This window comes from Ciconia boyciana, chromosome 6 (genome assembly GCF_034638445.1).
Source record: "Ciconia boyciana chromosome 6, ASM3463844v1, whole genome shotgun sequence".
Taxonomy (NCBI): Eukaryota; Metazoa; Chordata; class Aves; order Ciconiiformes; family Ciconiidae; genus Ciconia; species Ciconia boyciana.
In genome coordinates this window covers 7093964-7109829 of record NC_132939.1, presented here as the reverse complement: position 1 = coordinate 7109829, position 15866 = coordinate 7093964, and positions in this window count along the sequence as shown.

Genomic DNA, 15866 nt, shown 5'->3' with positions numbered 1-15866 from the left:
TTACTGAAAGCTATGTAGAATATTCATCAGTACCCAGGAGGAAAGCGAGATGATGGTGGTATACCTGAGTTCAAAGAGCCCTTCAAAGATACCAATACAAATCCACACTTCAGCCTTCGCTAACAAAATTGTGATCGAGTTATAGAGGATGGGTCCCAGGAATTCCTGTGTTGTTCTTGCTAAGTGAGTGCACTAGTTTAAAGGGCTAACGCCAATGTTTTTATTTCCGCTGTTCAGAAGAGATTTCTCTCTTGGTTTGTTAGGATGTCGGTTCCAGTTGAGCATAGCTCACAGCATGTTGACTTAGGCAATGACAAATATGTAAAAGGACATGTGAAGTTTGCAAAAACAATTTCCATACCAGATGTAACTGCCAGGGTTGCAGGAAACAAAGACGAAAGGCAGATGGCAACTGAGGCTGCAGCTGTGAATGGGCAGAATATGGTACTTGTGTTGCATTATTTATTTCACATGACATAGAAATGTACGCAATGTTGAACTGGAACAAGTGACTTATTGTGCTCATCCAACACTTTTTTCTATGCCACCCTCTGCACAGTTTGTCAGAGGTGTATCAAAATTGTCCCAAGCCAAGTGTGAATGACAACAGCTTGAAGTACCCTCATCAACAGCATCTAGACAGTGTGGTATTTATTAAGCTAAGTGCCAAAGCTGCTGCATTGATACAGGGTTGAACATTAAAGCTTTTGGCTAGCACTTGTTTATAATGTTCCAGGCTATTGCAGCTGACAAACTGTACGAAACGTCTTTGTTTCCTTGCATGTACTTCAACCTCACATGGCTTTCCAGAACTTAGTACTGTTTCATATCCAAATTCTTGTACTCCTCAGGAAGGAAGATGGGAGGGTAAGTCTGTGTAACTGTACCAAGATTCTTGGTGTAGGGGAAGTGGGTAATACACCCCAATGAATTTAGCAAGGAAAGTATTCTCATACTGGTTTAATCTGCTAGTAATACAAAAAGTTACAGGAACAATAATTTGAAGAAATTCTACGATCCAGGTGCTGCTGATTTTTTTTCTCTTTTTTCTTTTTTTTCTTTCTTTTTTTCCTTCTTGTTTTTTAGGCCAAAGTTGTTATTGAACTATTTGTGAAGTCCATGCTTAAATGCTGACCATAGAACTATTTTTACTTCCATATTGGTTAAGCTGAACAGCTTTGAAAATTGGTAAGATTTTATGTAATCTCCTGAATGTAGTGGATGTGCTGGTCATGTTTCATGAGATTCCAACACAAACAAATATTTGAAAAAAACTCCCTACTTTTTTGTTATTTCAGGTGGTCTGGGTGTGTTACTCATACATAAAATTGTTAGGGTTCTTCTAAGACTGCTTCAGAGATATAATATTTCAGGATTAAAATGCTTAAACAGGAGTAAAGCAACTAAGCTTCAACGTTATGCCTTTTAAAACTATTGAAAAGTGGCATTGCACCTTCCAACTGACCCTTAAGCCATTGATACTTTTAAAGCATAATCGTCTTGTAAAGCAGTTCAAATGTTTGGTATAGTCAGTTAAAATATTAATCTACTTCATGCCTAATTCAGTGTTTTGAATGGTGATTTATCATTAATTTACTCTGTCCTTGCCAGTAAATTTACAGAATTTGACCTCCCTGAGACATTGCTGTTGAAACTGTTGTGTTTTTTATAGAATAACTTACAAGTAATAATGATTCCAGGGCCACTGGCCTAGAAAATAAGATATGTGAATTTCAGTCGCTGACCCATGAACTTTTGCTTATATATGTGAAGTAAAATACTTCCAGCAGAAGGGATTAAACATCTCCAGGTAATATATTCTCATTTGGCCACTGGGTCACTCGCCTGAATACCCATGGGAGAAATGAATGGAAATCACTGGTAAGTGTTGACTATGGGGAAATAAAGTGTTTTGCGAAGTTTTGTGAAAAGTCTCCTTTAATAATCTTATATTTTATTTATAGTAACAAATAAAAATTGTTTTATGTCAAAAGTTTCATGTTGCGTGAACTACATTTTAGGCTTTTGATCTTGATAAGGACAGTTTTAGCTTGGGTTTGGATGCAGTTTGAATGATATTTTGGGGAAAGGATTGAGGTGGGAAAATGTAGTTCCTCAACTGACACTAAAACCCTCACTATTTTTACGACTGTGTCCCTTAGCATCTAAGTTACAGTTAAGGTTTTGCTGCACACAGCTGGTTGGCAGGATATAAATGCATGGGTGGTGACTCATATTTGTGCACTGCAACTTGTGTTTCCCTGTGTGGTCAACAGAGAGGCTAGCTAGGAAGAGAAATAGGATTAATTAGCATTTTGACTTTATTTGTAATACAAGTATTGCAGTCCTGTGCTACTGTTTCCTTTTAATTTTGCACATACTCAATCGTAAAAGTCCTATATAAAAAGAGTTTGCAATCTAGACTTTCTAGACCAAATCACTGGTAAACAAAAGACACACCTCACAAGTTAATGATACGATCTACAAAGTGTATCCAGGGGTTGGTTTGTTTTCTTCTTCCTTCTAATACTGTGAAGCACTTTTGTTCTGTTTTATCTTGGAACTTTTTCAAGAGTAGAAACATGTATGAAATTATATTTTTATTTGCATAAAGATTTCAAATGTACTTCTCTTGGAGTCTTAATATATGTAATATGTGTATTTTTATATATATGAAAAACATTTGGCTAAGTTTTAGTGTTGCTTCGGTCTCTTAACACAAAAGGGAAGTAAAATGAATAATCATAAGCTTTTGAATCATGATCTCAAAAAATAATTCTTGTCTAGCTGTGTATAGTTTGTAGAATTACACAGTATACTCTTTAATTAACATTGAGACAATATATAGTGGATAAAGAATGCTGTCTTGTGATGAAATCAAAGAACTTGGTTTAAAACTCCTGAGTTATATATCTGCCTCTGCCTCTTTGTTAGATCTAGGACAGGCTAAATAACTTCTCTCTGCCAAAGTTAGAGCATGTCTGAAAGCTGCTAGCTTTCATAAATTAGCACTTTTGATTGCCAGGTAAAAACACACATATGAAACAGGGTGTAGGAGGCTTGGTTACACCGAGTAGCTGAGTGATAAGGGAGACTTTCAACTCTCTGCTTTTTTGTAATGGCTAGCATGTACAGTATTACTTTAACTGCACTGATGATCCGTTGCTATAAGAGGCACTGCCTCAAACAGATGCGATTAAATATTATCTAGAAACCAGATCACTACATGTTTTCCACGACTTTGTTTTAATTTTGTTTCTATCATTGCTGCCACATTGTTGTTCTTGATTATGAGTTAAAGGCATTCTCTGCTAGGCAACTAAATGCACTTTGGCAATATGAACTTTTAAAAAAGCTAAAAAATATAATCAAAGCTTACTGGTAGAGCATAAACCAAGCTCAAAGAATGTCTGGAACTAACATTATAAGCCAGAAGTGCTTGCCCTTTCAAAAAAAAAAAAGAAAAAAAGAAAAAAAAACTTTGGCAATAAAGGAAATCATAACCACTTGTAATGTCCAATACTGCACAAATAAGTACTATGTACAGAGCAGTTATTGCTCAGTAAAAGTTTTCCTCTGTCTTACCAGTTATAAAACATGGTATCTTTTCTACGCTTTAAGTCCACCCCAAATCCCTTCGGTAGTTTTTTATGGGAAGAAAAAACAAAATCTATGAGGCAAAAAAGAAACAACCACTCAACCAATCCCATATGAAAGCTTGACTCACTGCAGCCTGAGGCATAGTTTAGAATCCAGCTTTTTGGAAAGACAAGTTCTTCCTGTTGCTGGAGAAGGGAGGGGAGGGCTGAAAGTCTGTGTCATGTTTTTCAGATGCAACCTGATTTGCAACATCAAGAATTGGTCGCAGTGCTATGTACTTTCAAGAGTGGTTTTAAGTGCTATTTTTTTTCCTTAGGTGGTCAACTTTTGATGCGCCTCAAAGTGGGGGGATTTTGACAAATTGCTCATCAGTTTAAATCAGATATACCTTTCCTAAAATTTATCTCAAATAATTGGAGACAAAGGAAAAGCGAAAGTCATGAGTTCAGTTTCATCTCACCTGACTTTAGACACCTACCTTGTCAACTACTGTGTTCTAAACTACTACTATGTTCTTTTATATCAATGGATATGTATTGGCATGCTCAGGGTGCAGCAATGGTCTTTGAGCAAGGCAAATTAAGCTCTAGAAGTGTGTGTTTCTTTCCATTGTATATAACTACTCTCTTGGAGGGTATCTACCATGCATGTGTCTGCTGCTTGGTCAGGTTTATCCTATCTGTGCCATTTCAGTTGACAGCTTTTGTAGCATTAGCTGTGTCTTGAGATAAACTGTGTCTATTATTATTGTCACTGTCACAACTTTATTCTGAGTCTTGCATTTGGTATTTTTTCCTTAAAATCCTGGGTTGAATGATAATCTCACTTTCATTAAAAAAAAAAAAAAAACAACACACCTCAAAAGACTATGAAAACAGAGGAAGCTTAGTGTTGTGATTTGTAAGCTAATGCCCCAATAATTTACTGAGAATCAACTCATGCTTTTTGAGCTTTTTGGTGAGCAACCCTACTGGTCAATCCAAACTAAATTTCTATTTGTATGGGTTCCAGTTCCTCCCAGACATAAGTTGCACCTGTCTATCAGATTTTAGCTGTTACTGTGTCTCATAGCTAACTTCATTTGCACTGTCAGATGGAGAAAACCAAGAAGCAGGTCTTAGAAGTATAAAGACATAATTTGCCTATAGGGTTGTGTAGGTTTCTGGTAGGACAGAATAGTTGCTAGCAGCCTGTATATCCTCAGTCCTTACGGAGTTTCCAGCATCACTTTGAGCAGGACCCAAATGTATCACAAATAAATGAAGAGTATGGGTTGTTGTCCTGGTTTCGGCTGGGATAGAGTTAATTTTCTTCCTAGTAGCGGGTGTAGTGCTGTGCTTTGGATTTTAGTATGAGAATAATATTGATAGCACGCTGATGTTTTGGCTGTTGCTAAGCAGTGCTTACACTGGTCAAGGACTTTTCAGCTTCCCATGCTCTGCCAGGTGCCCAAGAAGCTGGGAGGGGGCACAGCCAGGACAGCTGACCCCAGCTGGCCCAAGGGCTGTTCCATACCATATGGTGTCATGCTCAGTATAGAAATTGGGGGGAGTTGGCCGGGGGGCAGCGGTCGCTGCTCAGGGACTGGCTGGGCATCGGTCGGCGGGTGCTGAGCGGTCGTATCACTTGTTTTTCCCTGGGTTTTGTTCCCCTCTCACTCTCTTGTTGTTTTCCTTCTCATTACAATTTATTATTAGTATTTTGTTCCAATTATTAAACTGTTCTTATCTCAACCCATGAGTTTTCTTACTTTTGCCCTTCCGATTCTCCCCCCCATCCCATCCGGGGAGGGGGGTGAGCGAGCGGCTGTGTGGTGCTTAATTGCCAGCTGGGGCTAAACCACAGCAGTTGTGCATCTGGTACATAGCCACATTATATGTTGCAAGAAAAGCAACATAACAAAGGAAAGCAAAAAATAAAACTCCTATTTACTCTGTAAAATTGAACACCCTGCAAATTGTCTGCAAGATGAGTCTGGAAGATGAGTTTTTTGAAGAAACCTATATGAGACTTCTGAAGCTTGTGTGGTTGTGACAATGATGAGGTAGTTAGCTGGTGATATGCATAAATTCTCAGCATACAGTTTAGTAATGATACTGCAGTATTGAAAATTGTGATATGTGAAAAAACATAAGGATTTTTATGAAATGTAATTAACCTACTTTTAAAAAATTCTTTGACAGCAGCAGTAAAATACCCAGTATATAACCCTTAATTTTGTATTCACTATCACTAGGACTGTTACTCACCAATCCTTCTAGACCACCTAACTATCCATTTCCCAGTGCTTTTCAGCAGCTGTGCGAACACCTTTAAAAATCCAGACATGCTGCAACTAGTGAAATGATTGGAAATTTCTGAGAAACCCTGGTTTAGGAGCCTCTGGCTGGATTGTGATACAAGAGATATGTCAAAAGTAATTTGATATGTAACCATAACTAATGATGGAATCCTAATCAATGTGAAGAAGAAACTCTCACAGATAACTGAAGTCAGTCTGAACTCAAGATTTATGGGATTCCCTTTTCTTTCAATCCAGAATTTTCTCACAACATCACAAAAAGCAAAGTTCGCATACCAGAAAACCTGAAAATACCAGGTCAAACATCAGCAATTAAACCTAAGCAATTAAAACCTAAGCAGTTTAGTAGGTCAAGGATGTCTGACCCAGCAAAAAGGCCAGCCAATGGGTAATACGAGGTCTGTCTCCATCTCAGCAGACCACTGCATAAAATGTACGAGTAAAGACTGAGGGGTCTGTTTTCAGGGCATTCTGACAAACAGAAATTCCCACTAAGCCTTTCCTGCCCTACTAACCTAGTCGGTCTCAAATGTAACAGGGGTTGTAATAGTGTGGTTGGAAAATACTTTTTTTTTCTCCAGTTCTTGAGGGGAAAAAATAAAAAAAATCCTGTCCTACTGCTCCTTTTTTAAACAATATTTTTTCTTTATGGAAGATACATAGGGACACAAGTATAGATGTGGTGTATATCCAATATATGCTATTTATTGAGTATAAAGGTAAATATGAATTTGCTTAGATTAAAATAAGAGGAATTGATAAGGAAAATTATGTAAATAAGAGAATTTGACCTAATTTCCAATTTCAAGGAATCTGAATGTTTCTCATCATTACCAACCCTTGCAATTCATAGTGAACCTGTTGCAATACATTGATTTATTTTTTTTTTTAATCTCCATTTTTGGTTATGATTATTTGATAATTTAAACTTCAATTTGAAAGAGTACGTTCTGTTTCTCAAAAGTGATTCATGTGCCGGTGTTACATCTTTCCTACGTATTCTTCCGTACATGGTTTCCTGGCAGAATGTCAGGGGTTCTGCTCTCTGAAATGATTTGCTTGCTTTTTATTTTATGACCCCGAAGAAGCAGTTCTGATGTATTTGAAGCTGACGATGGTAGATTGCTTAAACTGTGTTTGTGAGGCCCATAGGGAGAATGATTAGTTTAATCTTTTTATTGATTCAAGAATTAAGTCATTCCAGGTTTTTGTCATACTTCTTTATGTCAACCCAGTTGTGGAAAACTTGTGTTTCCTTTAAAAAGAAAGGAGGGTTCAGGCTTTCTGTGCCATGTGCTTCATCACAGTTTCTAAATTTTAATTTAAATATATCTGGTCTATAGTGATAAATATGCCAGGTATCTGTTTAATGGGTGGGACTTAATGCGAAACCTGCACTGTGGGCAAAACCAGTAAACGTTATTTCTCTGACTTCTTACCTTACTATGTCTTTACGAAAGCAAGAAACTGATAAAAGACCAGAGCATTGCAATGCTAAAAGCCCCCAAGATAAGAAAAATTACTGAATAAAACTTTAAACAACATCCAGAGACACATATTAAAGGATTTGCCTCAGCCATTTTAGGGGAAGTGCGAAATGTCAGTTGGAAAAGCACCAGTGGAGGTACGCCTTTCCTAGCGGAACTTGAGTTTTTCCTTTCATTGCCGAGAGTGGAATGCAGTATATGAATACTGTCGGGTATCAGAGATCCCACACAGGTGGGTTTTGACAGAGCATCTTTCCACTTATTTCTTTTCCTGGGAACTTTAAGAATTGTAAACGTACAGTAAAAAAATCATATAGTAATGATACTCCTCTAGCAATGCTCCCATAGGCTTCTTATATCTAATAACAAACCCAACACTGGTTAGTTTACATAAAGTAAAGTAATTTTACTTGCAATATATTTTTCACTCACTAGATGTCTTGGTGCTCTGTAATATTCTGGACATGGTATGATTCTTGGTAAACTGAGTCTTGAAAAAACACCCTGAGACATAACTGGATTCTTGAATTTTTTGGAACTATACTTGTTAGCATGAAAATGTTCCCACACATTTGAGAGTCTTTTCTGGATTCTAGTATCTAGAATGTATGTTCCTCACTGCCTGCTATGCGATGAGGATATGGTTACACAATATGCCATATAGCACCAATTTTGCTTTTTAAGAAGGAATGGGTACTTTTTGAATCTCAAAAAGATTCTGTCAAACCAAACAATCCTCGTATCAAGGAAAGGTTTGCAATGTTTGTCCAGTTCTTAACCCGGTGGAAAATTAATATTACTGCTCCCATTATCTTTAGTTTTTCATAATATGTAATCATTCAGCTTGATTTAAATAATAAAAAGATTGCAAAGCAAATAATTCAAAGAAAATATCAGTTAATCAGTGCATTAGGCAAATGGCAAGGAGTTTGACTCTAAAGACATTTTCAATATATTCTGTTTAGATGGAAGTGCTGATAGAAATGAGTGGGATTTTTCTTTCATCTAGTTGAACTCTAGGTCCTAATGGATCTCTAGGTTCTCTTGTCATTGTTGGAAGCTCACTCTCCTCAACTGCTTTGAAAAGCAAATGTTTCATCTTTAGGATGCAGCACATTGCATGCCTTCCAGGCCTTCTCTCGTGGAGTTGACTTCTTAACCCCCTAATCATATTTTCTTTATCTCTTATTTCTCCTCCTCCAGCTAAGTCTTGATAGCGCAGGCAGGTTACAGGAAGGTAAGGGAATATGAGGACTTACCTTTTCTCCTTGTATCACCAGAGCAGTATAAGGGCGGGGTGCAACAATTAGTGTACAGTCAGTCATGAGATGCGAACTAGTTTGGCATGGTCTTAACTACGTATGTAACTAATACAGTTATGGGTTTCCTTTTGATTTATTCGGGAAGGTAGTATGCTTCTTGGAGACAGTACATATAAACTTCTGTGTTGCTATACATGCTTTCAACAAAACTTTTCCAGACTTCTTCAGACTAAGGAGGCAACTCTTCAACATTGCATGAGTTTCCTTTCATCACTTGCATAAATCTCAATCTGTGTGTTTTAATCCAAAAAAAGCAGAGAAAGAGTTGGTATTTAATTAGATTGTCAGATGCTTGATTTTCACAAAATATTTCATAAAATGTTGTGGAAAGAGTAAACTGTTATGGAAAGCAAGAATTTGACCTTACTGTTCTTTATAATGCTGAATATTTATGGCTGGCTAAAGTATTTACAAAAGAGCTAATCTGCACATTTTAAAGAGGTTCCAAAAATTAAAAGCAGCTGAGGAGAGCAGTTCAATATCTGGCAAAGGATCTGGCTGTATTTTCCAAAGTATATCTCACATACATGATATACATGTGAAACACAAGAACTTGTATTCTATTTATTAGATCTATGTGATGAAGATAAAATGCCAAATTCCATGTCTAAATTTTAACGTTTGTCATTAGATTACAAATATTCAGGCTCCAGCTTGTAAAAACTTGAACATGTTAACATCGGCATTAATTGTTCATCCTGTTTTTAAAGCTGTAAATCCTCATCACTGCATTGGCATCACTTGGAAGGATGCTCGCTATCTCTAAGGATGAAAACCATGCTGTGGAGTTAGGTATCTAACCTCTGGCACACCCATTCAGGTGACGGAGGGCAGGAGACTGTTACGCCGCTCAGCATTTTAGGGTTAGCCGGTGCTCTGCAGCATCCTCTGCTAGTGTAGCTATACGGTGTAGCTTCCTGCAAGAGCTCAATGGTTGCAAAGCTCAGAAAACCCAGGCTAATGGAAACTTTTGAAAATGTTCTTTGGGTGCTTGCCTAGTTGACAGAACAAGCAAGAGGAAGCTGCAAACATGGAGCCCTTTATTGTGCTCCCCAAATTCTTGGGACTCGGTCAGCCCTCAGCATTGCTTGTGGCTTGCTTTGTGCATTTCTCACTGTTTTCCAGTTGTTCTCATGAACTAGCTACAAAAATCCATAAAATTTGCTAAAAATCCCCAAATAAAAAAAAATGCTGTTACTGAAAAGATTAATTGTCTGAGTGAAAGGAAGGATTTTCATCCTTGACATTTATGCTGTCAGCACATCTTTATATTCGATATCTGTAGGAAGAAATAACGTGCATGATTTCTGAGATCCAAGTACCTCAGCAAAAGAGGGATTCATGTAAGAGACTGCAGGAGTCTGTTCTGACATTTTGCATTTTAGGAGAACCAGATGCTCTGCAATGGGCTTTTTCATTGCAGCTCTGCATTGCAGGTTCCCACCTGGGCCTGTTCTTGACAAGCTAATTAAGATGCTACAGGGGAAAAAAAGCCTCCTCCTGGGTGATTTGGGTCTGAACAGCCGGACAATTCTACCAATTTACATCAAAACAGGCATGCCAGTAGGGCAAGAGAAAGCTAGCTGTGAGAGGGGAGGACTGAGATCCTGTTGTACATTTGAGCCAACATTATTCCAGGATAGTTTCTGTAATCACAAAGCTGTCTTCAAATGCAGTTACCAAAGCCAAATGTTGACACAATATCATGTGTCTCTGCTCTGAGGAGTGCTGTATCTATTAGGAAAAAGCATAACTGTGCCCAATTTCAATAAGTGTTTCTTGACCAGGCTAAGCCTAAGTTGTCTTTCCTTCCCTGACCCATCTTGTTTAGCGATGTCCCATCCTGGACATTTATAGAGGTAGCATGTTTTGTTTGTTAATAGGGTACATTGTATGACTCTGATCTGCATTATTGTTAATTTTTAGTTCATAGGATACTGATACAATCAAAATTATTATGAAGAGTGGCACTACTGTTTGTTGCCCTCTAACACTTATGAAACTATCAGACGAATAGAGGAAAAATTTTCCAAGTCATCCTCTTTCTGTGACTGAAGACAGACAGATTTTTAAGACAGGAAACTAAGATTACTTTTAGGAAGAGGGCACAGTATACGGAAGAACTAAAATATTTTGCTGAAATCAGAAATTACAGCTTTTAAAATCTTGTGTAGATAACAATTCAAAGTTCTGGAGTAAGACCCCTTTGCTCAAGCTACTTGGAAGTAAGCTTTGAATGTTAAGAATTAAGGTTAAACAGAGCTTTTGTGTGTTGTGATGTTTTGCACTTCATCAGGACTCAAAAGGGAGCAAATGATACCGCACAAGGGAGCTACCTCATTTTTGGAGATGAGGATGTTAGTATCAGTTCAGTTTCCTCTCCCTGTTTGTACAAGTGTTTGAGAATAGCTCAGTGGTGTGATGGGATGGGAGAGGACGCAGATGAAGAGATGTTTTTGGAAAGATCCGGATCATCCTTCATGTCATAGGACTGGGCAGATGTCAGAGCTGAAGGATTCCTGTCCTGATCATGTTAAATAATTGGACTGTCCATTATAATCACTGACTTTAGAAGAAAGACATTGCAGCAACTGTTCTTTTCTTCCCTGCAGAGTCACGTTTCTGCGAAATAACATTTTGCAATGTGGTACTGAAAGCATTATGAACGCTGCCAGCAGCAGATACGGTACAAGGTGGTGGAACGGTATATTGGTACTGTTGGTCATCATCTAGAGTCAGCCTGTTGTAAGTCCTATGCCTTCTTGCGTCAGCCACTGTTAGCTCTGTGTATTCATCTTCTCTCCTGAGGTTGTAACCAACAGCGGAGAAAGACATCAATGTTCTGGACGGATGATGCTAAAACCCCAAAACAAAACACAGAAGTATCCCTGTTAACAGTTAGAAGCATCCAGTTTACTGACTTCCGTGGATTTTAAATAAGGTCCTACAAAGATGGTATGTCTTCATGGTGGTCCTGTTTTCTGAGGCCTGTAGGAAGTGGTGGTTTGTATTTTTAACCCCTTCTCTACAGTTCAGTTTGAACGGTCTCTGCTTGCGCTCAGTGATTCCGGTCAGATGAAAGTTTGGATTCTGCCCAGCAATATTTCTGGCAGGAGTTCACCTGAAGGAAGTAGTACAGCGAAGGATGATCCTGTGCCAAAATCAACTGTTGTAACAGTTCATCCTCTGGCCACTCTACACTATCTGTGTACAACAAGTGCTTCCATTTTTATGCTTCAATTCTTCATGCATTAAGAGACATTTTACTGTTCTCCTTTGTGGTCTGGCTGCTGCATCTCACTTTTATTGTCAAAACTGTTTATTTCAGATAACTACCTATCAAGCAGCGCATGGCAAGTTGCACACGGTTTTGGCATCTTTTACCTATTGATTTGCTCACCTCTGCCAGGATCTTTGGTGGCTTCTGCTGCAAGAGTCCTGTCAGCATGGGTATGCAGATATGTATGTACTCAAGGCCTAGAAGGAGGGAAAGACAAAACTCTCTTACATAGTTCTTGTAATACTTGTAAAACTCTCTTACAAAGTTCTCTTTATTCCTATTAAACTTTTTAATGAAGTAAAGGAATGCTTAAGCAGAAAATCTTGTCTGTGTTGCTGCCAGCGGTAGAAGGACTTCCAACTAGAATGGGATCAGGATTTCATTGTATGTGTGTAGCATGAAGGCTGTAGGTAGCACGAGCGGTGTTAGTTGGCAACGACGTTCACTCTTCTGACTGTGTGCCAGTCTGGAAGGCCAAGGGGGTTATAAGTTTTTCCTGCAGGGAAGAAAGCATGGCTGTGGATTGAGCAGTCTCTAAAATGATCCTGTTCATTTACAAAGACAGGAGGACAATCAGTTTCACTGAAAACAGGATAGGAATAATAACAAAAGGTTTCCTTGCTTTCAGCTGTCACCCTCATTCAACTAGCACCAGACCCAGCAACTTTCTCAAAGTTTTTCCCTTTTATTCACACTACCAAGACTTCAGCAACTGCCTAGATGTTGTCTTCTTTGATGCATCTGTCCTTGTCCCCCATGCTTTTTCCTTTCCTGGTGTCACAGTTGCACATCCTGTTAAAAATATTTCCCCGGAAACACCTCTATTAATTCCTGAGCAAACCTGCATATGCTTTCTTTGGGGTGTAGGTGATGCGTCTGCGGTAGGTTTTTTGTCTGGCCATCTCAAACATTGATGTTGGATAGAGGGTAGCCTTTACCCTCGTGCTTTGTACAGAGATTTAACTCGGCTCATAACACTAACAGCTACTGAACATCCTGACTGACTGTACACGTAACTTGGATAGCCGTGGCCGTTATCCCCACGCTGCCATAGCTATGTTGCCGAAGTTACTGTTTATTGACGTATCATGCCTTCTTTGTTTATCGTCACAAAGATTACTATTTCTTGTCAGTAAGTATCCTGGTGGCATTATGGTCTGCATATGGATGTACACGAAGGGCTCTGGTCATCTTTGTCAGCAGCAACATAATCTGCATTTTTAGGTTACTGGGATTACACATGCTCACTTTCTACAGGGATGTTCTGAGTGTAATTGATAGACATTATCACTTGAGTTGAGGGCTGGGTGCAGATCTGAACAGGCTGATAACTTCTCTGTAAGAAACTTCGTGTTGAAGTTGTGTTACCTGCATACTTTAAGTAAAAGGTTTTGAACTTCTAGTTTAGGCCAACTGGAATAACTCCATATTTCAAAGATGTTTAGAACAGAAAATCTGCTAGAACACCTTCCTTTTTGAGGTGGAAACATGATAGGAGAAAGAGGGAATGTCTGCAGCCATTGAAACTGCCTGCTGAACTGATTTTGACCATATAAGCTAATAAAGTTCAACTGTGACCTTGTTTAAGCTTATTCCAAAAGTGAAGTCATTTCTGGCATCTAAAGCAAGTCCTTGAAGCTTTAAAATCATGGCTCTGTAAACTGGGTTCTTCTGCATTACAAATAAACTGTTAGTATGCACCATTTAAGACGTGAATATGGGCTGTTTTGCTTCAACCCATATGCACAGTTCAGAAGGTCAGGCATTACCGCAGTATCTCTCCTGTTATTTTAGGGCTCTCATGTGTTATGGTTGGCCCTGATCACATGGCATTTGGTTTCAGTTATTTTTCCATGGGTTTGGCTTTTAAGAATAGACACATTTCAAGAAAAATCCAACAAGTTGTAAAGTTCACAAAGGCTGAGGACTGTGATCGCTTTTCGACTGGAGCAGTTGAAAGGAGATAAGCATCTTGTTCTAAGGACTGTGACTGTTTAATCTAAATGTAGTGTGTCTAAGTTACGGGTAACGGAGAGAGCAGAACTTGGTGTGGGCTATGGGGTAGGGGAGAGGCAAAAAGAAAATAGAGGCAGTTAGTGTTGTAGTAGCTCTTAGCAGCTTTCTTACTTAGACCAACAGTTGCTAAAGTACTCGAAATTTAGAGGCAAACAGAGCCCATAGTGGAGAAACAGTGCTCTTTGTTGAAGTAAAGTCCAGTAATTAGTTTGATAAATAATATAAGGAGTGGAAGAGGGATTCCCTTCTGGTGAAAATGCTGACCCTTTGATCCCCAGCTGTGGCTCATCATTTAAACTGGTGTTTTTCTTGTTTCTGTGGTTTTTACTGTAAGAAGTTTTTCCTAACCTCTGTGTAAAGACCTGTACAGCAAATGTAGGCACCCTTTGTTTAAAGAGTGCCTGGGGGGGTAGACTAAAAATTCCAAGGACTGCATTTCAAAATCTATGTGGCTGTTTAAATGATCAAAACCTAGTAGTGTTAAAAGGAGTATGTGTCTCCTCTGCTGTCTCAGTACTGAAAATTTGCCTCGGGGCTCATAGGCTGGCCATCTAAATGATGTGGTAGGGTTTTCAAAACCAGGAACTGCTTAATACTTTAGAAAATTTGTTTGCCTCGGACTCATTCCTAAAAATGCTTTTGAAAATAGAATGAAATGCCAGCATGAAAGAAGTGCATTTTGTGTAGCTGTGGATTGGTAGCGACTCTAGCTGCTGATGTAGAAATATTAGAAGGCAAGGGAGACCTGAAGGAATGTGTGCTTGTGTCTTTCAGTCATAAAGAATAGTGCTATATACACATAAATCCAGAGAACACGCCATTATATAGGGAACTGTGGATGTGGAGTCCTGAAAGACTGGTGAATGTGGCAGGGCTTATTGAAGCTTTTCAGACCCTGCAAACAAACCACTCAACAGAAGTTTGATGCTGCAGTCCTAACACTCGTGGTTGGTTTGCATCTCACAGGAGCACGCCCGAAGGTCGATGAGAGACTGAAGGGCTTCAAGAGAAGCTACAGAATAAGACAATAGGAAGGATCTCTCTCCACTGCCTCCTACACCTCCTAGAGTACTTGTTGCTCATGCTACAGGAAAGGTGTGTTCTTAACTTACTTGAACTGTTTTGGTGTAACTAATTTTGTTTAAATACACATGACAATATCAAGAGCCAAGATTTGGGTTTGTTGCAAAATTCGCCTCTTGTCACTGTTACATAATCCAAATGCAAACTTGATTCAAGAATGCACTATTTTGGTTATATGGATTTATCATACTTGTAGGAGTTTGGATGCGTGAAGATTGAGGTTTACAATACTAATAACATAAGTTTTTGAAGACATCTGATGTCTTCTGTATTTTTTCTGTGCACTTGTCTTAAAATTGCTAGAGTAGCCATACACTTAAACATAATATAACTTCTGCTCCAGAGGAGAGCACAACAGCGATAAAATAATACATCTACTGTAATATCTCTGGCTTCTCTCATTGCAGCATCAGACTGAAATGAGAGATTAAAAAGTTGATGTTCTGGTGGAACAGAGAGACATATTCTTATTTTCTTTTTACATTAAAACCAACTTTCATGGGTTCCTTACCAATTCTCAGTTCTAACTGTTCTCGCTGGACTTGTGTCACCATCAGAGGGAATTACCGAGTGAAAATCAGAAGCATGTGTTGAATAGTTTAGTGGCGTAGCAGGACCTCATCTGCTATGGCACTGGAGGAGTACTGCCATAAAACCAAATGCACCTCTATGTAATGAACAGTGGCTGCGCTATTTGGATAATGCTGGTTAGCTCTACGGTGAAGTGAGGATTAAAACTGGGAACATAACTATTTCCTTGCTGTCTAAGGAAAGGA